Genomic DNA, 26,692 nt, shown 5'->3' on the forward strand with positions numbered 1-26,692 from the left:
AGCCTCACAAGCCGAAGTGGAAAAAAGTCCTGACTACCACCAGAACAAGGCCCTATTTTGATATGACCTATATAACCTTTTTGGTATGACAGTGTCACAGTGATAAATTTCAGTATTTCGGTATTTCTTTGGTTAGGGTTGAGGCACAAACACCTTAAATCCAGACTAAGTCCAGGAACTTCTTTTTTTCAACTTCATGAAACTTCTGGTTTTAGTCAACAGTGAATTGTAAAATTCTGTGCTTAAAATTATCATTTTTCTACAGTAAATACTGTCAAGGTCTGTGTAATAATTTGAGGGTTGGAAATTCCAGATTTGGACAAAAGGGGGTAGTACTTACTGGGCAGGTAGCTTTTTATACAGTCGACAGCTGTCTGAGTGACTGCAATGATAATAATGTTACAGGTGATCTCTGCTGAGACGGATTATTAAGCATCACATAGCTAAGATGACTGGAATCTCATCGTAAATGTAATTTGTCTCATGGCTGTTTCCAGGCTGTATGCGGTAGCGGAGTAGAGAGCATTACACTTGCCTCTAGTTCAGTGAGAGTCACAATAGATAAATTGGAGGTCAAAAAGGCCTTTTGGGAGAGCTCTTGCTGAAAAGGGTTATATAAATGTAAAGTATTATTATTATTTATGAGCAGATTGAGTCAAATGTCTTCGTGGGTGCATTTCATCAATCTGAGATTAGATTTGGGCCTGTAGCTCAGCAACAGCTCAGTGATACAAACTGATCGGGAGATGTTTCACCAGGCTAGACGGAAACTCAAATCAAATAGCAAGCTCCTCTTTACAACAGCCCTCCCATTCAGCGATATTTCTGAGATTTGGCATTTGGAACAGCAGGTGGGGTGGCACAGAGCTTTTCCATGAGGACAAAGAAATGATATGTAGTCTCCAGGCCATTGCAGAAGTGTTTAATTTAGATCACGTAAAGATTTTTGCTGCATGATAGAACTGTGGGAAGATAAATCCATGAACTACAACTGTATAGAAATGTTAGGAACACTGACAAACTCATTGCCAACATGTGTGGCGTATTCTGTCCTTGGAGAAACCTCTATTATTGAGTGAGTTCTTATCTCCCAGGGAAAAGTCCACTCACCCCACTTGCTTCTCCCTGCTCACTGTTAGGGTGTGTACGTGTATAAATATCACAGGCAAAAGAAATATGAAATTAAGCTTTCTACCGCTAAGTCTCCCACTACAACTAGGGAGACATACCTCTAGCCTACAGAGATATGTATTTAAAAATACTTAATTTCTGAGATCAAAACAGCTACCTTTCCCTTTTTGCATTTTCTCTTCATTGGCTTTAATTAAATTTAACCTAAGAAGTTTGTGAGGCCAGATAACCTTGTTACATGAAAGAAAAAGATTACACACTGTGGAGTGGTTCCTGCTAGCTTGGCCATCATTCATAGAGCCAGGATTTAATATCCTTTAAGCTTTTCTGTTTGCAGTCTCATTTTATTTAAACTGCATTTATATAAACTGCTCGGCAGATTAGAGAAGCAGCTCTATAGCCTTAATTTCAGTGTCACTTTCCAGCTGTTTTAGTCAGGCTTCATGCCTGGATTTAATGTATTTGTGTGCTAAAATCAAAACACATCTCAATGATAAATCCTCTCCAAAGCAGAGGGAAATAGCAGTAAATAACATCTGTTGAAATCAAATGAAAATAAAAACAAAAGCCCACAGGAAAACCAGATACAGTAGGGAGCTTGAAAGCAAACTGAATATAGAGTTCAGGCTTAAAAAGAGTGATCCAAATCCTTAAAATTATCCATAGGTAGGGGATGGTGAATTTGTGACCTACCACTTGTACAGGTTTGTCTGTTCCAGATGTACAGGGGATCAGTTATTAAAAGACATGTTGCACTTTTGAGACTGATCCAAGGCTCCTTGAATTCATCCAAAGGATCTGTAAGTTCATTACAGATATTCATGACAGTCACTGATTATCCCAGAAAAAAATTCATGCAATGATATGCTCTTGAAATGCAAGCAACAGGGAAAGGCAAAGTGCTCCCTTTTGGCTATCTATTAAAAGAATAAATCAGGGTATCCCAGCTGTTCCATTTTGGTCATCATTACATGTCCAGAGCTAAGCATCTAAATATTTACTCTCTCTTTTTAAATTTATTTTATTTCCCCAGAGGCTCTGATACCCTTCCACCCAAGATTAAAGACAAGCACAATTTGAAATCAGCTATAAAATCAGATGTAAATCTTCTTATGCAGCTAGCCTTTGTCATCTGCATTTGAAAATCTCAGTTTAGTTCACTGTGTTAAAGCCACAAGCTCTGTATAGGTTTGAATCTATGTTCCTATTCACCTAGCACTTCCATTTTTGCAGGGCTAAATTCTAGACAGTCTGACTGCGTCAGTCCGGCAGTGCTTGGCGGACTGTAGTGTACTTGTGATGTAACAAAAAATGACAAGGAAGAACTTGGCCCTGCATCCTCCTAAGACACATCTTGATTTTTCTTTCGTACATCAAACAATGTAGATGAGAGACAGAGGAATACCATAACTTCCAGAAGTATCCACTTGCATTTAAATAGAATTTTACCCTGGCTTTACCTTCAAGTTATGAATATATGATTTATTACATTTTACCCAGGCAAATGAGAGAAACACTTTAAGCCTGTCCTTTCCGGAAGTACCATGGGCATCTACCAGTACTTCCACACTTAAGGTAGCATGAAAGTGACTTCCTTCCAAATATATAGGACAGGAATATTTCATAGCTCTTGTTTCATTGCGATTTATATGAAGAGGTGGAAGGAAATGACATCCTCACAGCTGAATTTGATGGATAGATGCTGTGGCATGTTATGCAGGATTGCCTTAACTTGCAGTATGGGTTTTGCTCGTGGAAACTTAAACCTAGTGTAGTTTGTGGGTGGAGGAACAGTGAGAAGTAATAACAAGGATCTAACTCTTACCAGCTCAGAAATAGAAATATATGCATTCACATTACAGAAATGTGAAACAAGGTGTAGATGTTAGAAAATCTGATATACATTACTTAAAATCTAGACAGTATCCACTTCAAAGAGGATACTTAAAGCAAATATGGCTTAAACCATAACAAAAGTAATATGTGGTGATTTTGGAACTACAGTTCACAATATTTTTGCAATGTGTTCAGTTAAACCATGGAAAAACATATTCCCTAAAGGAAGTGATTTTGGGGTTTTTTTTGTTTGGTTGGGGTTTTTTTTGCTTCTTTTTTTGTTGTTTTTTTTTTAAATGAAAACTGTTCCTTTCTTGTTTACACATAGTTAGAGGTGGGGAGAAAAAAAAAATTCAAAATTGCCTGCATTGACCTATCATGTCTGCTAAATCCCAGCTCAGTCCCTGAAAAAATCTCATTTGGTCTTTATGATTTCTAGTGTTTTATTTCAGCAGTTCTATATATGTTGCAAGCAAAGTCATTTCCACTACATCCCTGGGAGACTATTCCACAGCCTAACAAACCTCATTCCAGGATGCTGAGATTTTTTTTTTTAAATTGTGTTTCAATTGATCTTTTAGAATAGCATGTACTATCTCAACTAAACTGAAAAGAACTGCGGAAGTCTCTAAGCAAAAGTCTGCTCAAAAATCAAAGCAAGTCCTTGTCTGGAGTTGTGTGGTAGAGACACACAGTATGCAGAGTAGAGACAGGGATGAAAATAATAATCCCTCCATAAATATCCTTCATGGAGGGAAAAAAAACACCCCAAAAACGTAACAGAGAAATTTGGTGTTATTTCCTTTGATGCACTCAGTTTCTCTGGGTGCAGTATAAGGTAACTCCAGCAATCTCGTGTGCCTCCCACTGGCACAGCAAAGGTATTTGTGGCAAACCCGCACAGCCCTCCCGCGCCTGTTCTTGGAACCCTGGGCTGCAGCCGGCACGGCACGCCCGCGTTTGCTCTGACACGAGGAGCCAGATCAGCGTGGAGCCCATCATACAGAAATGTTTGTGGCTCCTGTGTCAAACTCCTTAGAAATAAGTATGATTGATCTGAGATTAGCTCTTCTTTATATTTCCTTTTGCTTCGCTTTCTCCCCGAAGAACAATTCACATAAGAACTGCATAAGGGTGACAAACTGCTGTTTTGGGGTGTATTCGCTGCTGGAGAGGCAAAGGTAGAATGAAGACACAGTTAACAGGAAGAAATTTCTTCCGAGATCAGTAACTCTTCTTTAACGCTCTGCCAGCCCAAATGAATATAAAAGCATCAAAAGCAAGGAGTTTTTTAAAAAGATTATAAAATTGTTTACTCCACAGAGAAATTACTCAAACAAGCAATTTCAGCAGTGAATCACAGAAACTGTACGAAATGTCCAAAGCCACAGGGCAAACAAAAGCCCCAAATCCCAATAGCTTTGAAAGAAAGCTATGAAAATGCCTGTATCGCAGTGGTGAAAACTTTCTGCATCACCAAGACCAGGGATTATTTTAGCAAGGACTAAATAGAAACAGCAGCTCAGTAATACTACAAACAAATTTCCATTAATATTTATGGAGGATATATGTTAACATCTTATAGGAATCGTGTTTTCTAATTATGCTGAGGAAACTTAGTAATGAACCTCAAATTTCTGAAATTTCGTCCTTGCTTAGAATTGCAAGAGGAGGAAAGTTGCAGTGAAAATAATTTGTGTTCTCAATACCAATTTCTGTTCAATAGCAAGTATATGAGAAACCTAAAGTCAGTCAGTCTTCCAAACTTCTCTAAATGCATTGTATAATAATGCTATAAACCTCTTGAATCTTCTGTTTATGTTGCAGCCCTGACTCAGTATTTCTGCCATCTAAATGGTGAACCTGAAGATTAAGCAAATCAAGCTGGAGACGATTTCTAGAAGTCCAGGGAAATACAGATACGAAGCAGCACCCAGCCATGAATTTAAGTTGACTTTTTTTTAAACTGAAAGCCTAAAATATTTTTTCAGGTGTGTTTTTATTTTGTTCTTTTAAAGAAAGTATTTCTGTTGTCATTACAGTGATGCCCTATCCCTTCTGACAGGGTCCATCTGCAAGTCTCACCTTGCTGTGACAGGAAGTCCAGCTCCGGTTGTCCCTGTCCTACTCTGGCCCCGGGCTGGCCACCTTGCACATTGCCTGTGCTCATGCATTCAGAGCGGGGCCAGGCAGAAACTGAAATGTGTGAAGGAGAGAGGCAAGGGAGAAAGTATTATTAAAGATCTTAAAGGGATCTAGGTGGACTAACCTTGGGCTGGATCCTAGCCATTGTACCAATCTGTATTAATAATCAATGTATTATGTATTTTTTTGGATGGAGGAAGCTCTTCACACAATGTTTGATGTTGTTTCCTGGGAAAGCTGGGAGGCAACCCGCTGTCAGTGCTGGGGTCTGTGCCACTTATCGAACTTCTGCCTCTCCAATAAAGAAAATCGATCAGACCTGGTTGACACATGCATTTATATGTATTCATCTGACTTCTTTGAAACCCTTAGCGATGCAGGGGGCAAACCTTTGTACACAGCTCCCTAGTCCTTCAGAGACACAGGCAGGAGATACCTGTTCACTAGCAACTAATCCATACTGATCCATAGGCTGCTGAGGTGGTTGAGACTCCTGGCGGATTGATTAGCAGGGCTCTGAGATGCCTGGAGAGGATGAAGAAGCTGGATTTCTTCTCAACTTCTGACAAACCTGGTGGCACAATGTGACTTCTTATTGTCACATGGGAGAGATGGGAGGCATCTTTCCAGCTGTGCAATGGAGCACGATAAAGGGCTCCCGAGCGCTCTCTGAGCAAGCTGTATCTTTGCACAGTGCAAAGCAGGGTGGAGGTTTCTGGCTGGATGTGGGAGCAGCACAGCCGGGTTAGCACACCAACATGCCAAGTGGATTAGCCCAACTACTCAGCAGAGCTTGCTGCATTTTCCAGTTTCAGGAGTTAATTTGCTTGGTATGAATTCAGAGATAGCTCACCACACCGACTGCGCTCATTAGAAACTCTCCTTCATCAATGATCAGAAGACACTATATTTTCATTTCTTCTAAAGTGCATAATATGGCTGTGTGATATTTGAACATTCTTTCAGCAAACTAGGAAAGTCCATACAAGGAATTCATGACTACTGGTACTTAATTAAAACAAATTAATAGTTTTTCAATATTAACTCAAATATAAACTAATGTTTATACTACTTTCATTTTTCTGTGTGTTCATTAAATATTGGTTTTGGTGGGGATGCATTTAGACAAGTATTTTCTTTTCTTGCTTGTTATCCCCAGCTCCACCTTCTGTTGTTGCTGATACAAGTGTTTGTAGAGCTACCCTGTAAACTATGTCATTAAAATGATCCAGGATTTAAAAAGACATAAAAGACAAAGGAGGAAGAAACTAGTCCTTCCCCCAAAATATTGTCCAAAGGGGGCAGTAAGCCTCCACTGCAGGTGGATAGGACCTTCCACCTAGCAGAAAGGTGGTGGTCCCTTCACCAGGAATGAAAGTGTATGTGACAGCTCATCTTAAACAGTTGTGGATCCTGCAATACAGGTGAGACTTAAACTTGAACTTACCAAGCTTCAGAAATCTTACACTCCACCATGGCCCATGTAACATGAACTGGCTCCATGTATGATGTTTTGCCTATTGGGCATTAATAATTCTTTTTACATTCCGATCAAAGAAAGCAAATAGATGAATGATCTATATTAACAGCTACTGGACTCCATGACAGTGATGCTGCAGGCAACGTCTAGCTGTCCTGACATGTTTTTTTACATAGGTCCAGGCCTGTGGAATTTCTCACAGAGAGATGAACTAATGATAAACACTGCGGGTAGTCGATAGCAGTCTTTCCAATGAATAAAAAAGCTTTGCACCTATGACTTGTGATATTCAAATATGATTAATTTATTCAATTATTTTTTAATTGAAGTCTCCCTGGATAGCTTTACTGACATCTTCACAGCAGGAAGCTGTGTACTGGCTGCAGTTCTCAGTGGCAAGTAAGATGTGCACATGGCCCTAATAGCTAAAGGAAGAAGATAAGGAATAGGGAACCTCCCGCAGGAATGCATGCGTGTATGCACATTTGGCTTGGGCCAGACCAGAGTCTGCCTTTTTAGTGATCTGGATTTATAGCGTATGTCTGTGTTAAGGAAATAAGGATTCATGCCTTTTAAACACTAATTTGTGTTGCTTTTTCTTCCACAGAATCCGCAATTCATTTAATGTTGTTGTTGTTCTGAATTTCCCAGGACCACACATTCTCTAGTTCCTTGCCTTGAGAACTGAAGTGTTTTGAATCTCTTATTCTGACTCATTTTGTCTTACTGAAAGAACTGTTTTGCTGGGGGGAAAAAAAAAACCAAAACAAAAAAAAAGAGTAAAGAATTGGAAGATAAAAGCCAGAATTACACAGAGAAGCAGTCTTGCTAAAAAATAACATAAGGTGGGTTGGGAAATGTGTAATAGCTTCACAGATTGTTGCTCTTACCACAGAACATCTTTTTCTATACCACAGCTTAAAAAGCCATCTGCCTTGCCAAGGTCTCATCAAGGATTAATTGTTAAATTATGAAGAAGGTCTTCCTTAAACCAAACTGTTGACACATGTGGCACAGGTTAAAGGGCTCCAAACCCCAAATTTTCCCTCCTCTCAGGTTAGTTGCCAAACATCTCACCATCATTCACCTCTATAATTCCATCATCCATTCAGTACCCTTTCTGATTGCCTTCTCCAGTGCTTGCATTTTATGTCTGTCTGTCTCTCTCTCTGTCTTCTCCCTGACTGCTTTGAAGAAATCCAAGGTCTTTGAAAAGGAGTGCTTAATTTTATTCCTACATAGTATCCTTCTTAACCTCCTGTCCTTACCTACTGATTAGTGCTGCTGGGAACTATTAAACACTTGCAGCAGTCTGCCTCTGAGCTGGCTGCATTTCAGCACTGAGGGAAGTTGCACTTTAATACCTCTCTGGGAGTGAGGGTCTCTGGGTAAAGAAGGAAAAGAGATGCAATGGGAAGCTCTCCTGGTTTAGCGGCTTTTCATAGCACTTCCTTTGTCGTGTGAGAGCGTGTGTTTTTGAACGATGGGATGCACATGGAGGAGGATGGGGACAAGAAGAAGAGGTGGATCTGGGAGGTGTTCAGTTATTTGGTAATCATAGAAAGAAGCCAGTGTTTGCACTGTGAACTACAGTGAGTCTTTAATATAAAAACTGATACCTTAACAAACAGCAGAGGAAAGAATAAGAGATGGCAAGAAGGAGAAAAAGAGCGAGGAGCATAAAGTGGTTGGTTGGTTGTTCTCCTAGTTGCATCTATCTATTAACAGAAGAACCAATTTCACTAGAATACGCCAGGACTGTCACATTTAACACCGTAGGAGGTGCCCCACTCAGCCAGACCTGTGGTCCATCCTGCCCAGGGCTCTTTCTCTGACAATGGCAACGGAGTGTTTATTTTGGGGAAGGTCAAGAGACTGGTCACTCCCTGCAGTCAGTCCCTTGCCTTGGTATCGCCCCAGCCTCCAGGACTGTTCTGTGCGTTAGAGGGTACATCCCTGCCTGGGACATTTTTTATCTGCTTATGAGCCTCTGGTCTATGGATCGTCTAAGCCCTCTCTGAACCTGCTTCTGCAGCCTGCTGTGATAGCAAGCACTAGGAGTTCACTCCCTACCATGTAAGGAAGTACCTTTTTGTCAGTTTTAAACCGATCTCTAGGTCTTGCATGGGTGCTTCCTTCTCATAAACAACTGTTCTGCATTCAGCTTATCCGCTGCCTGCATAATTTAATCAACCTTACTCTTATTCCCTCTGGTCTCTTTTTTTTTTTTTTTTAATTCTGACTGAAGACCTTCCACCTTTTTAGTCTCCTCTCATAAAGCAGCTCCTCCATCCCCTCAATCATTTTGGTTGCCCTTCTTTGTACCTGCAAGAACATACTATCATCCAGAATCCAAAACATTTTGGGGGGTGTCTTTTTTTTTTTTGGATAAGCAAATGAATCTATACAAACTTTCAATGTCTCTTCAGATATTTGCTGGCACAGTATCAGACTATTGTTTTTGTTGAACTTTGGATCTATTGAAAGCTCAAGACAAAGCATTTGGTATCATCACATGTTTTCCAAGTGTGTTTTGTAGTATTAAACCGTTGAGCAGCACCGGAAAAAAAATAGTTCACATAAATTAGAAAGGTGCGTCTACTATTCTTTTTTGCAAATGACACTAAAACTTTGTAATCGGTGTTGTCTATACCTCTTTCATATATCAAAGCATTTAATAATTTTCATGCCTCCAGATACAGCTGGAATACAGTTCTAGATAAGGTTCTGGGTACATTTGACTTGTCTGCCACGAGCAATATACCTTAAAGTAAAAGTAGGACATGATAGCTCACTTAAAGGCATTTCTTGAAAGTTCTGTCTGGCACTTTTGATTAGCTCTTTATCCACTGTTCGATATTTTCCTACTCCTTCGCATTACCATTCATTTTTTCTGTATTAGCAGTTTCAGCAGCTAGTATGGATATAGACTCTTCCACCCACCCAATTTACAATTCCCATCAATCTTTGTATACTTCCTGCCTCTGCAGATGGAGATATACTGACCTGTAAGTCCTGGAGATCTATCTGCATTCTTTTTTCAGTCACTTTTCCTCAGAGTGGGTTATTTCTTTAAATTTATATTTCTATCCAGGGAGCTTGAAACTGCACATCAGGTTTTTGCAATCTCTCAGTGTTCTTCTGTTGTTTGTTCCAATCTTAGAATGTAATGTATATGAACTCTAATGTCTTTGCTGTCATCAAAAATTTGTTCTCTCTTGTTTCGAAATACTCCAGGCACAAGGTGTGAGCCAAAAGATATTTTGGGTAAACGGAGTCTTAGTAATGGCTGTTAAAGTCCACAGACATCAATTATTATTTGTTGTGGGAAAAATATCTGCCATTTCCTTTCTCTCCAGTGTAATGTGTCCAGAAAGTGTTGCCTTTCAGCAATCTAGTTTCACTACTTGGGCCCTTAGCAGCCCCCGTCCAGCGTACCAGCAGTTCTCATGTGAGTGGTGTGCAGGGCACAGTTATGATGGTCCTGGCCTCTGCCTGTCTAAACTCTTTACTTTTAGGGTTTCCTTGGAGTAGACAGTCTGGACTGTCGTCACAGCAAAGTACAGTGGAAAAACTCAGGTCTTTCATTTAAAGTACCAAGTGCAACTCTCCGTGTATTGTAGAAGCTGTAAAGATACTTAAGATATATAGTGTAGCTCTTCTACTTCCTCTTATATCCTGTTAAGAGGAAAAAGGGACACCAATGATAAACCTGCTTGAAGTGGAGAGGAGGTAGGCTGGAGATGCCCAACAGCCTTGCCTCGTATCCTACCATCGGGCAGTGGTGCTGTACTGGTTGATGCCAGGAAGGTGCAGTCACTCTGAAGTCTGTCCGGCAGACACAGGCTGCCTGGTGTCCCGCTGCCAGCACCCACTGCAGTGTCTCTCCTCACCAGATCAGGGGGAATGGAGGCTAAAAGCGCCTTAGTAATAAGGGAGGTGTATGCAATAAGGCGTGTGCACACCAATACGCACACGCAGCTCCTTACAGACATGCATACATACGCTTTGAGCCTTGCTCGTGGCTGAAGATGAAGGACCTGCTGATGCCACACCAGTTTACACCAATGCATTGTTTAAGCCTATTTGTCTGAATTCCCAGCCTTAGACTAAAAAAAAACCCCACCAAACGCACAGAAAAAACCCTTTCTCTTTCTTGTGAAGGTAGAGTTGGGGTTTTTTTTGGTGTCTCTGGTTTTTTTCCAGATTCTCCACTAGTCTTCATATCTTGGTGAAGTCTTTGGAAAGGCAATGTTTTTAAACTGGTTTTCAGGAAAACCCATTCCCCCCTCCCCCAGCTTTTTTGGTGGCAGAGACCATCTGCAACATGGTGTAAGGAAAAGAGAACATAATACACAGAATCATTAAAACACCTTGTGGATAATGTAGCCTGGCTGATGCAGCTTGGCACGCTGGCCTGCGTAACAGCAGACAACCCACCTCCTCCCTGAAGTGGTGTACCCCTACAAGTGCCGGGACATGGAGAAAGGTGTGTAGGAAGGATGAGGTTAAAATAAAAAAAGGGGGGGGGGGGAAGTAGTCCTGCATAAAATGAAGAAAGCTTCCATTTCTTTCCCTCCCCCTACAATTTCTCAGGCAAAATTAATACTTCGTTTTTTCTTTTGGTAATTCTCTACCTGGCTCTTCTATATCTCATAAACCTGGTCCCTGGCTGCTTTTATGGAGGCACTCAGAAAAATTTGGCCATTCTTGGTGATGTAGATAATTGTTAAACATTTGCTCATTTGCCGAGATAAAGGTATCAGCAGAGATATTATTCTCAGGTGTTCTTCCCGTCTTTGGAAAACAGTTGTTACTGTAATCTGTAGGCAATTTTCCCTCTAATGCTGTAGGCATGTGCTTCTCCTTTTGTGGCTGTTTACCAATTCTCTAACAGATTAATAGGAGAATAGTTCACTCGGTGACAATCTGAAACTTTAAAACACCCTCAAATGCCTCATTACAGACCAAATAAAATAGTTTGTTTTCTGTGAATGATTAGTCCCTCTCATACCTTCTTTGCTCCGTTGCTTTCAAAATGCTAATCTCAGGGTGCATTTATTTGCTTATGCCAGCCTGCTTATAGCTACTGTATCCCTTTGGTGGAAGCTTACTGTATCTTCCTCATTTGCAGTAATCAGTGAATTTCCATGATCTATAATCATAAGTCAGTTGAAGCATGTTTTTCAGAAAACTAGTTTCAGTTTCTAGGGCTGGGCTGCCATCTCTGCTTCTGTCACATTACGTAAGACGAAGCAAAATGAATCATGATACTGGACTGAGACATGATTGAAAGCAGGGCTAAAGGGAGAAGAATCTTTCCAGCACATTTCTGAAGAACAGTTACTCGGCTGTACTGCAGCACGTTAAGTCTTTATAATGGTTTACATGCTTTTTATTAAATGGTTGAATCATTATTAAATTGAATATTGAATTTGAATATTGAATCATTATTCTCAGGCCTTCCCAGGCCTTCTAGGTTGCCATAAAGCAGCTTTAGGACCAGCAGAGCTCACATGGGTGAACTTCGATGCGTGACACCCAGCTACAAGGTGTACACTGCAGGGCACGCGGTGCCTCCCCAACAGCCAAAGAAAGATGGGACAGGAGAAAGTGAGGTGGGAGTGAGTCACAATGGAGGTGTAGCCAGGAGTTCACCCTCCTTCAGCTCCTTGCCTCTGTCAGAAGACTTACATAGGAATACAACCTGCAAAAGAAACACGGAGAGGGATTTCACCCCTTTTTTTTTTCCCTGCTCACATACAGGGTCTAGCAAAAAAATCAAAGGGACTTCCACCATAGGGAAGGATGCTCTTGCTAGCTGAAACCTAACAGAGGAGAATGGTAGGGTGGGAAGGACGTGTGATAACAACCATATTTAGTTTTGGCCAGGGCAACAGTTTTTTAAAAGATTTGCACTTAAAGAAGTTTTGAGGTGCTCTCTGGTGATGAGACAGGTATATGCAACAGTTTTGGTGCCTCCTTCTCCAGTGTCAAGAGCTGGCCTCTTGCACCACATGGCTTGTTGCTGAAGAAAAAGTATAAATGCTGCATCTAATGTTGAGGCAGTTTCCCAGCAGTTTTCAGTGCAAATATTGATCAACTCTGGTGCTATAACTGAGCATACCCTTAGGTAGCATGGACATGATTTTTTTAGCCATTACTGAAAGAAGTAAGATGAGAATAGATCAGGTCAGCCAAATTTTTACTGATCCTGTAAATAATCCTTATTTAAGTACAACAGAATGTTGTAGACAAATAGTGGCTATGCACAGGTACAAAAGCATCACAAATTTAAAAGACGATGAACATTTCTGCAATATATAACATAATTTTTATTAACAAATGTGACATGGAAACTCAGAATCATAGAAAATTTTGGACTGCAAAGGACCACTGTCACTTAGTACAGCCTACGCACTCAAACCAGTTCCAGCTACAACAGGACCTTGGTTCAGGTCCTTGACCAATTTAGTTTTGAGCATATCCAAATTTGAGATAAGATTCCCCGACTTCTCTGGGCACCAGCCCCAGTGTTTGACCACCCTTGCAGTGGAAAACTACAATTTCAGATGTTCCAGCATGTATTCTTTCCACTACGTACCTCCAATAAAAGTCTGGCTCTACCTCCTGTGCACTCTCCTGTTAAGTAGACAGTCGAGGGCAGAAGATTTTAAGACAGGGAGCAGAGAAGACCTGAAAAGAGGTGACAGTGAACCTAGAAATCACACAGGGTAAAGTTTTTTAAACTGGCTAGCTGCATTTTTGGAGTTACTGAGTGTTGGTAGACAGACAGAGCTTGGAAAGATTTGGAAATAAGATGACCTTTCACGTGAAGGGTCTTGATTTGCAGATGTGCTAGGGAATCAATGTTTTGTGTATGTTCTCTGCTTCTTTTGATTCAAAACAGATTTTGGAAGATGACCTCTAGGATCTTAGAGCTGTGATTTTTTGATAACATCTCTAAATGAAGGATAGAATGTCTGAACTCACTGAGCACTGGGTGGTTTGGGATTTTACAGAAATGTGCAAAAGAAGAAAAGACAACTGAAAGGTTGGATATCAAGTAAAATTGCCCACCTGTGCACTTAGAGAGACAATATCTCAGGGAAACTTCCAGCTTGATTAGATCAGGAGGAGACGGAGGTGGACCTTTAGATGTGTCATTGGGCAGTCACTTTCATTCACCTTTCATGTTAAAGGAAATTAAATATTCCAGCAGGGATTTACAAAAGGTGCCTGAAGTTGTTTTTCTGCCCTGCACATCTCCTACCTCTACATCTCGTCTCTAAAAAAATGATGTTAAGAATTGCTAGCACCAGGCTCTCAGCAGCAGGGACTGTGCTGGGGCTGTTGTGGCTTCTACAAGGTAGAAGCAAAACAAAGCACCCCATGGATGGGTTTGAGCACCCCGTGCTCAAATTGCCATTGCTAAGAAAGGTTTCACAGGCTGAAACCAGTACTGCTGTGCAAGTGCTTTGACTGGAAAGAGCAATTTTTAGTGCATTTATAATGAAAAAGGCTCAATTACTTATGCTCTTTAAGTAAACCCTCTTCCATCTCTGAATTACCCTGTTTTGTCAGATTTTTTCCTAGAACTCGGAGCAAGTAGTTAATCTAAAATCAGGGTGGTTGAGTGGTGACCTTCATTACAGAGCTTGCCAACTTGGTGGCAGTTCCTGCTCCTTGCTGGTGCTTTGATTCTCTTGGTCACACCAAAATGATTTCTCTTGTACTGTTTTTAATCTGTGCTTCGATTTGCTTTAATGCATGAGCTCCAAGGAAAGCAATTTCCTTTTCCTTTTATTGCTACTTTGTTTTGTTTTGTTTTCTTGAATTTGTGAGCAAGTAAACAATACTGACAAGCAACCTTTAGGGAGTTTCTAAAGTCAGGTTAGAGGAGGATAATTTGTGATGCTGCTAACCCCTGTGTAGTATTAACACTTTCAAATATGTCTAATCACACTTTAAGATAAGGATATTAATGTCATCAGTCAGCACTGATAGCTCACTGTCACAGAATCCAGCCCTTTGGCAACTCTCACATGTAATATAACAGCATAATTAATGATCATATAGACACCATTATGTGCAACGTAGTATTTCTATCAGTTGGTTTGTAATCCTTAAATACCTTGGAAGTGAGGTTTAACAAGCTGAAGACCCAGTCAGACAGTGCTGAGAGAGAAAGGGAGGGTCAGTCAGTCCTCCTTCAGCCCCCAGTCATATGGCAAAAGAGTGTGTTGGTTTTTTTTTTTTTAATCTTTGGCTCATAAACCACTGAGAGAAATACTTGAGTTGTTTTCCACCGCATTCTTGCTTGCTGAAAGTCAAAAGGTGCCAGCGGGTGCCTTCTCAGAAAAAGGCGGATGAAAATGCGTGTGAATGCCACCAGTGCCACCTAGTGTTGGTCGGTCACGGAGAGGTGTAATGTCTCACGTCAGCTCTGCTGCCTTTCAGACAGACACAGCCTGACCTCTTTTTTTTTTTCCGCCCCAAATGGGATAGGATAGTGTTGCTCCTGTATTGTCCGGTTTGCTGAAGTCTTAAGAAATGAAGGTAACGGCTCCTGGAAACCCGTAAGGTACTTTATTACACACTTCTGTGCTTATTTTGCCAGTAGGTTAGCAGGTTGGCAAATGTTTAAGCATCTGTCTGTGTTTCCAGGGAGACATTTAGGGTTGAGATTAACAGTGATTGCGTATGTGAACGGCATCCGAGCAAGAATGAGAAAGTGGCTGCGTGGAGAGCTAGGTTGTAGCAGGAAAACTGACTGCATATAAAACGGTACCTAAAAACCTTTCCTTTTTACTCTGTTTTATATGCCCTCACCCTAATTTGTTGGGTTTTTTCCTACTACAGCCTTGCACATGTTCTGTGAATAAATTTGACTTTTAAACTGACTTTGCAACCTTGAGCTTGGTCCTTCCCTTTTATTCAAGAAAATAAACAGACAGAATATTTACTGTCGAGTTTAGAGAGAAGGTGTTGTGTGCACAGTAAATCAGAAAGAGCAGGAGTATTCATTTGTTGAGAGTTTCACATATGGACTAGCATCAAAGAATAGTCCCTGTCTATAAGAATTATTTAAATTTAGCTCAAATACATGAGCACTAACTTGATGAGCTCTCAGGCTGCTTCTTCACTGTAGCGTCTTCTCTGTAGAGACATGTTTCTTTTGCACTGCTGTGTTCTGGCTGTAGTTACTGCTGAGATCTGGATGTGGCAACAAGGGAAGAATGGGACCACTACAAGGAATCTGTCCCGATGTGATTTCTTTCTTACCCTTGCCACAGTGCTGTGCCTCAGTATCCATTCCTAATTTCTCCCCACACGACTGTCAGAAGGTGCATGAAGGTTGGTGTTTCAAGCCCAGCCATTGCCCCTACCCATGCTGGGAAGTAGTGCGGCAAAGAGAGTGGTGAAGCCTGAGAGTAAGGAAGCTATGTGTCCTTTTCTGACATTGACTGCCCTGTGCAATTCACCCTGCCCATGGTGGCACATTTACACTGCAAATGGTATGTTCATGCTATTGAACACAAAGAGGAATTGTTATTAGTGCCTTCAGATCGAATGGGCAACTGCATTACCTTGCAGTGGAGCAGGGCTTGGTATCCTGGATGCAAGGCTGTGTTAGAGAGGGTCTCTGGCTCTGGGAACTTGAACCAGCATTTCTGGGCAGCACCACACTTCTATCTCGTAGATGTGCAATGCATCTGATGTTACTGATGTTACCTCTGGTAAGGTTCTTCAGAAAAGTATAGTGAGCTGTCTTTAAAAAAGAAAGTTATCTGGTCATTGCAGCACAAGGCTCAATGCAGGCCAATTTACCTGCTCCTCAGCACTTACTTACCTGGAATTTAAGTGGGGTGTGTTCAGAATTCAGCTGTGCTTCATCTAGCACAGAGATTTTTAACTGTGTTCAAGTTTCAAGGTCCTACATCACCAGGTTGCTGCCTTTTACATCTGTTCAAAGGTCGTCAAGTAAATACCTGGAAATATTAGGTCCAAGCTGACTTCTTGGACTAGATGACCTTTAAAGGTCCCTTCCAACCCAAACCATTCTATGATTCTTAGTCCAGTGATACAGATTTGTAGCTGAGTTGTGAGAAACTTGACCATGAATCCCTTATCCTCGGTTTCCTGCATTTCAGAATTCCCAGCCTGTAAAAAGGATCGCACTCACCTTTAAAAATCTCTGAGTTGAAGAAAAGCCTCATCTGGAAATCTTCCTTCATAGCTTCCAGGTTCTGAACTAGAGCTCCAAACAGCTCAAGCAGCTCATGCTTAGCTATGTTGCAGCATCTTGGTGTCTTGGCAGTTTTGTTATGTGTCAACTTGGAGAGACTTGGTCCCCTTTTTAAGGTTTCACAAGTCTTAGGGTAGTAGCTGGAGGGAAGTTTTGAGAATGTGTCATCTAACTTGAAGCTCTAGTTGCCAGAGAGAAGTTTTGAGACCGAGTGTGGCATCTAAACTGAAGCTCTAGACCTTCAAAACTGGCTGCCTGAAGAGCTACATAGTTTCTGAAGTATCTTTGAACATACAACTTCTAGCCATTTGTGCCTCAGAAGCTATATCGCGGGAGTGTTGTGAGGTTAAATGTTAGATATCAGTGCCCAGATCCTACAGTAAAGAGGGCTACATCTTTATGTACCTTAATGTACTCATTTTATCAGGGCTTTGATAAGCCCCTTGTAGCCAAAAACAACACTGTGTAATGTGGTCAAATCAGTCAAGCTCTCAGGGTTTGCAGAATGAACACAGTAAGAGCCTTTTTATCACACACATCTCAGCACCACTGAATGCAGATGAATTGCTGCAGTATCCATCACTTTCTTGCCTAAGGACAGCCTGTTTCTGTTTGAAAGGAAAGGTCTCCTTGGATCTCCGCTGGTGCCTATGTAGAGCTAAGACTTCGGGGGAATTTTTTGCTAAACTATATTCAACCCGCTAGGGAGTTTCTCAGAGGGTTTCTTGAGCAGCAACACTTTCTGTATCCAAACTGCTGTTTGTTTCTTGAGCACTCTGCACATGGAGGCGTCTCTATAAGTTGTTCCTGACTGACAGCATGTACCATACACCTCTCCCTATCATCTCCTGCATGGTCCCATGACTGTCATTTCTACCTGTTTCCCAGTACTACCACCTTTTGAGTACAACACTCCTTACAGCTCTTTTCCTTTTGACTTTACCTAGTTCACACACTGCTAGCCTTCCTCTTAAGCCATGTGTCTCTGTGATCATTAATACCAGGTGTGTGCAGGAATGGATTGCTCAGCAGTACAATTTTTGATCCAGATCCAGTGTTGAATTTCTATCACATTTCTGTTAAATTAGCAAGAGCTTACGTAGACTTTAAGCTTTATGCCAGCTTTATGCTGGCTATGGAAAGGCAGACAATGCCTAGTCTCAATAACGTTAAGCAGGTGAGGACAACAGGTGACACTTAATCTCTCATAGAGCTTGTTGGTGCAAAATTCCCCCATCAGAGTGATTTCTTAAAGAAATGTAGATAGGCAGATTAATTTCTTGCCAGGTCAGAGTTATAGCCAAACAGTGGTTCTGGTGTGGTACAGGATGCTCAAAAGCTGCATGTACTGCCTGATTAAATTATGGCCTTATATCAGCATAATACCTTTCAGAAAAAAACTTGTTTCTATTGTCATCTTAGAAATTCAATAGTGAAATTAGGTGCTTTTCCAAGTGATAAAAAAAAGGAGGAAAAAACAAGAAAAAGCAAACCTGAAGTTTACTGATCAATAAATCAGTAGTCACTTCTTCTCCCAGGAGTGGATAGTGACTATTGCTCTCCCTGATGCAAAGTTTTGGTGATGGCTTCTGTGTATATTTTGCTTCATTCATTATTTGAGAGTTCTTAACTTTACAGCTTCATATTTAGAATGAACCAAATGATACTTTGAAACAGCAGGCAAAAATCAGATTTTATTGTTCTTTTAATCAATATTTTTAAAGAGTTCTAGAATAAAATTTTTTATGGCACTATTAATCCTGCATGGCATCACCATTTTTAGTCCAAGCTGTAATTTTTATGATAATAACAACAACAATGGAAAACATTCTTCAGCAAGATGAAATCCAAGTGATAGTATATCCTTCCATCACCCTTTGGCATTTCTATCAAGAATTGGAACCACAAAGGTTTCTGTAAATGAACAATGCTGAGAACCAGCACCTTGAAATAGCCAGTTTCAGTCTGGGGAAAGGATGATCAGAATCAATTTTTCTTGGCTAGATTAAGAAAGTTTCTAGGCAGAAAACTAAGTGCGTGCTAGTGAAAAGAAACACACTACATTTCTGACAAAGCATTTCCTGAGACTTGTTGAAGGTTGCAATGTCCTTCTCTCAAGAGCATCTGAATTTCTTTTCTTTGCTTGTGCTCACCTGGACTGTCCCCTGGCACACAGCAGATATTATTGCTTTTCCAAAAACAGAGGCAGAATATTGTGGACCCAGTCCTCCTCCCGTTCTGCCCAGAATTCTGATTTACCCACTCCAAAACTAACACAGGCAAGAGCAACACTGATGCCTTTGGCTGTAATCCTGACAGGCTGAAAGTGAAAACTCCCAAACTTGTTGTCCAGATGATGATTTAACCAAGGCTTACATCCTTAGGGTAGTCATCAACTACATTATTGGCTGATGTAGTTGCAAAGTCACTCTCCATGATATTTGAAAAGTCATGGCAGTCAGATGAAGTCTCTGGTGACTGGAAAAAGGGAAACATTGCACCCATCTTTAAAAAGGGTAGCAAAGAGGACACTGGGAACTACTGACCCATCAGTCTCACCTCTGTGCCTGGGAAGATCATGGAACGGATCCTCCTAGAAGCTGTGCTAAGGCACATGAAGGACAGGGAGCTGATTCAAGACAGCCAGCATGGCTTCACCAAGGGCGACTCCTGCCTGACCAGCCTAGTGGCCTTCTGTGATGGAGTGACCGCATCGATGGCCAAGGCAAGAGCTACTGATGTCATCTATCTGGACTTCTGTAAAGCCTTTGACATGGTCCCCCACAATATCCTCCTTTCTAACTTGGAGAGAGATGAATTTGATGGGTGGACTGTTGGGTGGATAAGGAATTGTTTGGATGGTCACATCCAGAGGGTAGTGGTCAACAGCTCAATGTCCAGATGGAGATTGGTGATGAGTTCTGTCCCTCAGGAGTCAGTACTGGGACCAGTACTGTTTAATATCTTCATCAATGACATAGACGGTGGGATTCAGCGCACCCTCAGCAAGTTTGCAGATGACACCAAGCTGAGTGGTGTGGTTGACACACCTGAGGGATGGGATGCCATCCAGAGGGACCTGGACAAGCTCAAGGAATGGGCCCACATGAACCTCATGAGGTTCAACAAGGCCAAGTGCAGGGCCCTGCACATGAGTCAGGGCAAGCCCTGCTATCAATACAGGCTGGGGGATGAAGAGATTGAGAGCAGCCCTGCCGAGAAGGACTTGGGGGTACTGGTGGATGAAAAGCTGGACAGGAGCTGGCAACGTGTTCTCACAGCCCAGAAGGCCGACTGTATCCTCAGCTGCATCAGAAGAAGCGTGGCCAGCAGGTCAAGGGAGATGATTCTGCCCCTCTACTCCACTTTGCTGAGACCTCACCTGAAGTGTTGCATCCAGCTCTGGAGCCCTCAGCACAGGCAAGACATGGACCTGTTGGAGAGGGTCCAGAGGAAGGCCACAAGGCTGATCAGAGGGCTGGAACCCCTCTGCTATGAGGACAGGCTGAGAGAGTTGGACTTGTTCTGCCTGGAGAAGAGAAGGCTCCTGGGAGACCTTCCTGCAGCCTTCCAGTACTTCCAGGGGGCTTCTAAGAAAGATGGGGACAGACTTTTATGCATGACCTGTAGTAATAGACAAGGGCTAATGGTTGTAAAGTAAAAGAGGGTGGATTTCTACTAGATAGACGGAAGAAATCTTCCACAGTGAGGGAGGTGAGACACTGGCACAGGTTGCCCAGGGAGGTGGTAGATGCCCCATCCCTGGAAACATTCGAGGTCAGGTTGGAGGGGTCTCTGAGCAACCTGATCTCGTTGAAGATCTCCCTGCTCATTGCCAGGTTTTGGATTAGATGACCTTTAAAGGTCCCTTCCAACCCAAATTATTCCATGATTCTATGAACTACTATGAAGTTGACTTTTGCAGAGGTTGATGGCACTAAGTGCCCCTGTTGTTGGAAGGAAAAATTTGACTAATTGGAGATGTATGTATGCATATATGCAACATACATCCCAACAATGTTATGGATTGTCCTTGTCCTGTGCTACTACCCTTGAAAAATATCATGTGTTTAGTTCCATTTTCCTGTATATATCAGTTCTGTGCTTTGTATGTTTTAATCCACTCCCAAATACAGCTGCATTCATTCTCTGTTTCTAGCCAAGAATCTGTAATAGGCTGCTGTTGGGGAATTCCCCTTTTTGTTTCCTCCTTCAGAACTTCTGGCAACTCTGCCTCTCCTCTCCTATCTGAACTTAGAGCAAGCACGTACCGTTTTCTCATATGTTTTGCAGCCCTTTCTCTCTTTTTGCCTTCCCTATTGTTCCTGCTCATGCTTGATACTAACATATCAGTCCTACAGTCTGCTCCATCATGTTCCTGTAATGCCTGCAGTTTCATCAATGTACTAAGATTTGAGATTCCTCCTGATTTATAAACCACATTCCTAACATCTGTGAATAGATGGCTCAACAGGTCTCTATTGGTCTCCCCAGTTTGCCTTGTCCTGTCAGCATCAGCTGCCCACTTACAAGGATGATGATTTTCTCTTATGTCAAGTCTCATCAGTCCCATTTTGCAGGATGCTGTTCCATGTTCAGTGAGGCCAGTGCTCAATACTGCCCAAGTATCCTTCTATCCTACATCCTCAGGATCCACGCTTTGGGAATCCCCTCTGTGTACTGAATTGTTGTGCACCGATATGCAATTATAGTTCAGATTAAAACAACCTTGCAAATCTGATGGCAATGGGCTAGCCCAAGCACCAACTATTCTTTTTTTTGTAATTTCTACTGATAATTAAAAACTAATGACAGTTGCTTGTCTGCCAGGAAACAAACTCCCCTGGTTGAATGGGTAAGAGGAATTTTGCAAGGCAAGGCTAAAACATGCTCCCTTCTCTGCTGGGATCCAAGTGCCGACCTTTTGTTTGTGAACTGAGAAATTAATTGCTCCACGATGGAATCAGTCTTTAAATTAGTGAAAGACTGTGTTGTCACTTCACTTTCAGTGGCTCAGCTGGCAGAGCTATGTCCCTGATTAGCTAGACAACAATTACCCTGCATCATTCCACTGTTCCTCCCCAATTACATTTTTCATTCTCACAGAGCATCCTGTTACCCCTATTTTGAAAACTTGAATGACTTACATCCACCATCAGAGAGAACGGGAGTCTTCATCTCCAGACAGGCCTTGGGTGCCCTCATGCAGTGGTACAGTATTTCCCTGGGGACTGTGATTTTCTGGGCCATGGGCATCTCTTAACTTGAAATGTGACTGAGACCACTGAGTTCATGTCAAAGTGAACATCTCAATTTTGGCTACTTTTCACTTGCACACTATTTCAGTCAGTTTGGAGACAAGAAATCATCTAAGCTGCCAACTGTATAAAAGCTGCAAAAGTGGTACAATAAAATGTCCACTATAAGCATTCATAAAGTTATCTTTATTCTGTTTTTTGGTATTCTGTTTGTTGCTGCTCTAGCACTACCAGAAGTTGGCAGAATCTTCTGAAAGAAATTCTGATTATCTTGCACCCTTTGGTGCTAGTGGATTCAGGATAAGTAATGAATTTAAACAAGCACAATCCTAACTTCTCTGCATCCATTTGGAACTGCCAAAAACCTGTATTTATCCCAAAAACTGCCTGCGTGTAACATTTTTTAGTTTTCTTTTTCTTTTGTTGTTGCCATGGCCCTGCTGCTTACATAGATGGTTCCTCTCTCACATCTTCTCCTCACTGTACCTCTCCCCATCACATCAGATCTGAACAAATGTAGAAGTGGCTGTAGAAAGGGGACAAGAGGGAAGTGTAGACCGTTTCTATCCTTCTTCCTCTCTTTAAGGCCTGTTGTATGCCCTGCACAGATCGTCCCTCGCTGGCAAGAAACACAGCACCACAGAAATTGGCAAGCTTGCTGAGATGCAGCATCTTGAGCTCATGGGAAGAGTGGTCCATCTCCAGTGACAGAGGGCATATGGACTTTGCGTGGATAGAGGAGAGGTTCATATGAGTAACAAATAACCTATGAGTCTATTCAGAAGAACCTCTGAGACCAAAGAACAAACTCATAGGAACATCACTGCATCATGACGTTTCCTGAAGCATCAATACTGCAACACAGTGAATTGGCTGGCTCTCCTTAATCCCCTTTATAACCTGGAAGATCTAGCTGCAACCTGTCTAACAATTATCAGAGAACAAACAGATTTTTATATATATATTTATGTGTGTGTGTATATATATATGTCAAAGAATCTGGAAACCAAAAGAACCTTCAATAATTTGCTTTCATTTAAAAAGATTTAAACTAGGCCCCTATTCCTCAGGTGGTCCTTAGCTGGTCACACGTTTTGGGAGTTCAGAAGCACAAATCCTGAAGCTGCTAAACAACCAACTGCTATAAGAAGGTGTGTATTCTTTGAAAGGGTAAAAATCACTACATTAGTCTTAAAGGAAAAAAGGATAATCTTGCCAATCTGTCTAATGCTTTTAACCTTTATCAGATAACTTTTGTGGTTTATGGTACAGTTACAGGAAAGGATTAATATTTATATAATTAAATAAGATTTGTGATATTCCTTTTACATAGAATCAGCATATCAACCTGTTCCTCTTTTCAGACAGTGAATACATTAAAACTGTTAAGTGGGCCTACCACTCCATTTTGCTAGAGATCACTTCTCCCCATTAAAAATGGGATTTACCACTATTTACAAATGCCTCTGTTCTCAGTTCAAAAGTCAGCGTTATATTCAGGTTATTGCTCTGACTTTTAGTCCAGAAACTAGGCCTGTTCTGCTTAACTTCCCATTAAAAAATGCTGCAAAAGACTTTCTGGATTCTAGTTTATATTACCTCAGACTGGCTCCTGTCCTGATGTCCTCATCAATGTACTCTGTCATGTTCTTCTGACAGTACTCCTTTTTAGTGAACCTGTGCTGATAATTTGCCTTTTTAATGAGCCAATTTCTCCATCTCTTTATAAGAAGATTCCCAAAACTCTCTTTGGGAGAAGAAATAGAGTAACAAATCTCTCAAATGAGATACTTACCTTACCATTAAAATGTTTCTAAGACATCCCATTGCCTCTGTTTCCATGCTAGTCCAGGGGGAGAGAGAGAGAGAAAGATGTGATGCAGTGGGCTAAATATTTAAGGAGAGGGGATTACCTCCTTCTGTCACACTGTAACCCCCATACCTATGGGTGACTTTTATTTGGGCGCCTTTGTCAAGTCTTGGAGATTTGAAAGCAGGATGATACACTTATGAATACACAGTGATAACAATTACCCAGTAATTACCTAACTTTTGCTAATTCTCCCAGTAACAAGTGAAGATGAACATGCTGTTATGCTGAGCATTAAATTATTTACCACTCCCAGGGCAGACATGTGCAGAGTCTTGGCTGGTCAGGTGCTTGTCACATGGGGAAATGTCCTTGCAATGGACTGACCCTTGATCTTGCAGAGTTGCCATTTCCTTCTTTGCTTCTTCCATTAGCTTTTTTTATTTTGCCATGTCTCTAGGTTTGGGGTTTTTTTCTAAATCTCTAATGCTTTGACTGCTTTAAAGTTACTAGTATCGACTCAGTTCAAAAACTGGCTGGATGGCCGAGCCCAGAGAGCTGTGGTGAATGGAGTTAAATCCACTTGGTGGCTGGTGACAAGCGGTGTCTCCCAGGGCTCAGTTTTGGGGCCGGTCTTGTTTAGTACCTTTATCGACGATCTGGATGAGAGGATCGAGTGCTCCCTCAGTAAGTTTGCAGATGACACCAAGTTGGATGGGAGTGTTGATCTGCAGGAGGTTAGAAAGGCTCTGCAGAGGGATCTGGACAGGCTGGATCGATGGGCCGAGGTCAACTGCATGAGGTTTAATAAGGCCAAGTGCCGGGTCCTGCACTTGGGTCACAACAACCCCATGCAACAGGGGTTGTTGGGGAGGAGTAACTGGAGAGCTGCCTGGCGGAAAAGGACCTGGGGGTGATGGTTGACAGCCGGCTGAATATGAGCCAGCAGTGTGCCCAGGTGGCCAAGAAGGCCAACAACGTCCTGGCCTGTATCAGCAATAGTGTGGCCAGCAGGAGTAGGGAAGTGATCGTGCCCCTGTACTCGGCACTGGTGAGGCCGCACCTCAAATCCTGTGTTCAGTTTTGGGCCCCTCACTGCAAGAAGGACACTGAGGTGCTTGAGCGTGTCCAAAGAAGGGCAACAAAGCTGGTGAGGGGTCTGGAGCACAAGTCTTATGAGGAGCGGCTGAGGGAACTGGGTTTGTTCAGTCTGGAGAAGAGGAGGCTGAGGGGAGACCTTATCATTCTCTACAACTACCTGAAAGGGGGTTGTGGTGAGGTGGGTGTTGATCTCTTCTCTCAAGTAACTAGCAACAGAACGAGACAAAATGGCCTCAAGTTACACCAGGGGAGGTTTAGATTAGATATTAGGAAAAATTTCTTTACGGAGAGAGTGGTCAAGCATTGGAACAGGCTGCCCAGGGAGGTGGTGGAGTCACCATCACTGGAAGCGTTCAAAAAATGTGTAGATGTTGCACTTCAGGACGTGGTTTAGTGGGCTTCGTGGTGTTGGGTTGACAGTTGGACTTGGTGATCTTAAAGGTGTTTTCCATCCTTAATGATTCTGTGATTCTGTCTTTTATTTGTTTCTGCTTTCTCCCCTTGCATGGCTTATGGTCTATGAGCTGTCTCTCTTAAGGACTTAGGTGGTAGGATAGCTTTGGCTCATTGTTAAAATTCTTTTGGCAGAAATAGACTCTAGAACACAACATCCCCAGAATATGTCTATGTATTGTCTCACGTGGAAGCATGAGTGATGGAAAAGTAGTCCTGTGTCTTCTGCAGCCAGAGGCTGTAAGGAGAGGGCTTCAGAAAAGATGGTAACCCTAGGAAGATCCTCCTGAAATGTGAGCTCAGTTTGTCAAATTTATTATCCCGACCAGATATATAGGATATAGTCAGTACTGATAGTTCATATCGATGATGTAAAAGAGGGAAGGAGGAAAGAAGGAGAAAACAGAACTTTGAAATTTCTGGATGGGAGCTGACTTTAAGATGCAAATCCTCATTAATATTTACTACTAAGACCAGGGTACCCAATTTTGACTTCTTTTGTGTATTGCAATTATGGTTGTAAACCATAGCATAAGAAAAAATCTCTATATAGATCACAGAAAACTTGCCTATGAGGTTCTCTTGCCTGTTCTCTTTTCTGTTCTTCTGGCCAGTTGAGACAGTCTTGCAGTCTCCTAAGGGGCTATGTCAGCAGTGCCTGAGCAGACCTTCCAGGATCTAAGGTGTTCCAGACTTCCTGTTGTCTGGCACTGCATATATTATTATGCACTAAAGTTACAGAAACAGTTATGAGCAAAACTGCATATATTAAATGGTTTGCTACATGTACAGTGTATTTAAAAAATGATGATGCTAGATTGTATGTTACAAACAAAATTCAGTGATAGCTGAACAGGATTGAGGATCTTAAATCACTATTTTCTATTAAATAATCACATATTTCATTGCTCTATTTAGCTTTCTAAATTGCACATTTCATTTTGGATTTGATGAAACTGGTATATTGCCTATTAGTTATGAATCCAAGAACAGTCAGCACATTCTAAATGAATATGCTGATTAAATAGGAAAGAATAACTGGGTCCTCCTACACAGACCAGGAAAGAGGAATATTCTCTTGCAGTGAAAGCCCATTCAGCTTCCCACAAACCATCTACGTGAATCCCCTGTATAGATTAGTATTATGGCTCATCTCAAAAGGGGGCATGCGGGGTGACTATAAAAACTTCAAGGTTTTAGAGTTGGAAACCTACCTGCCATTGTCTTTT

This window comes from Phaethon aethereus, assembly GCF_964289735.1.
Source record: "Phaethon aethereus genome assembly, chromosome: 1".
Taxonomy (NCBI): Eukaryota; Metazoa; Chordata; class Aves; order Phaethontiformes; family Phaethontidae; genus Phaethon; species Phaethon aethereus.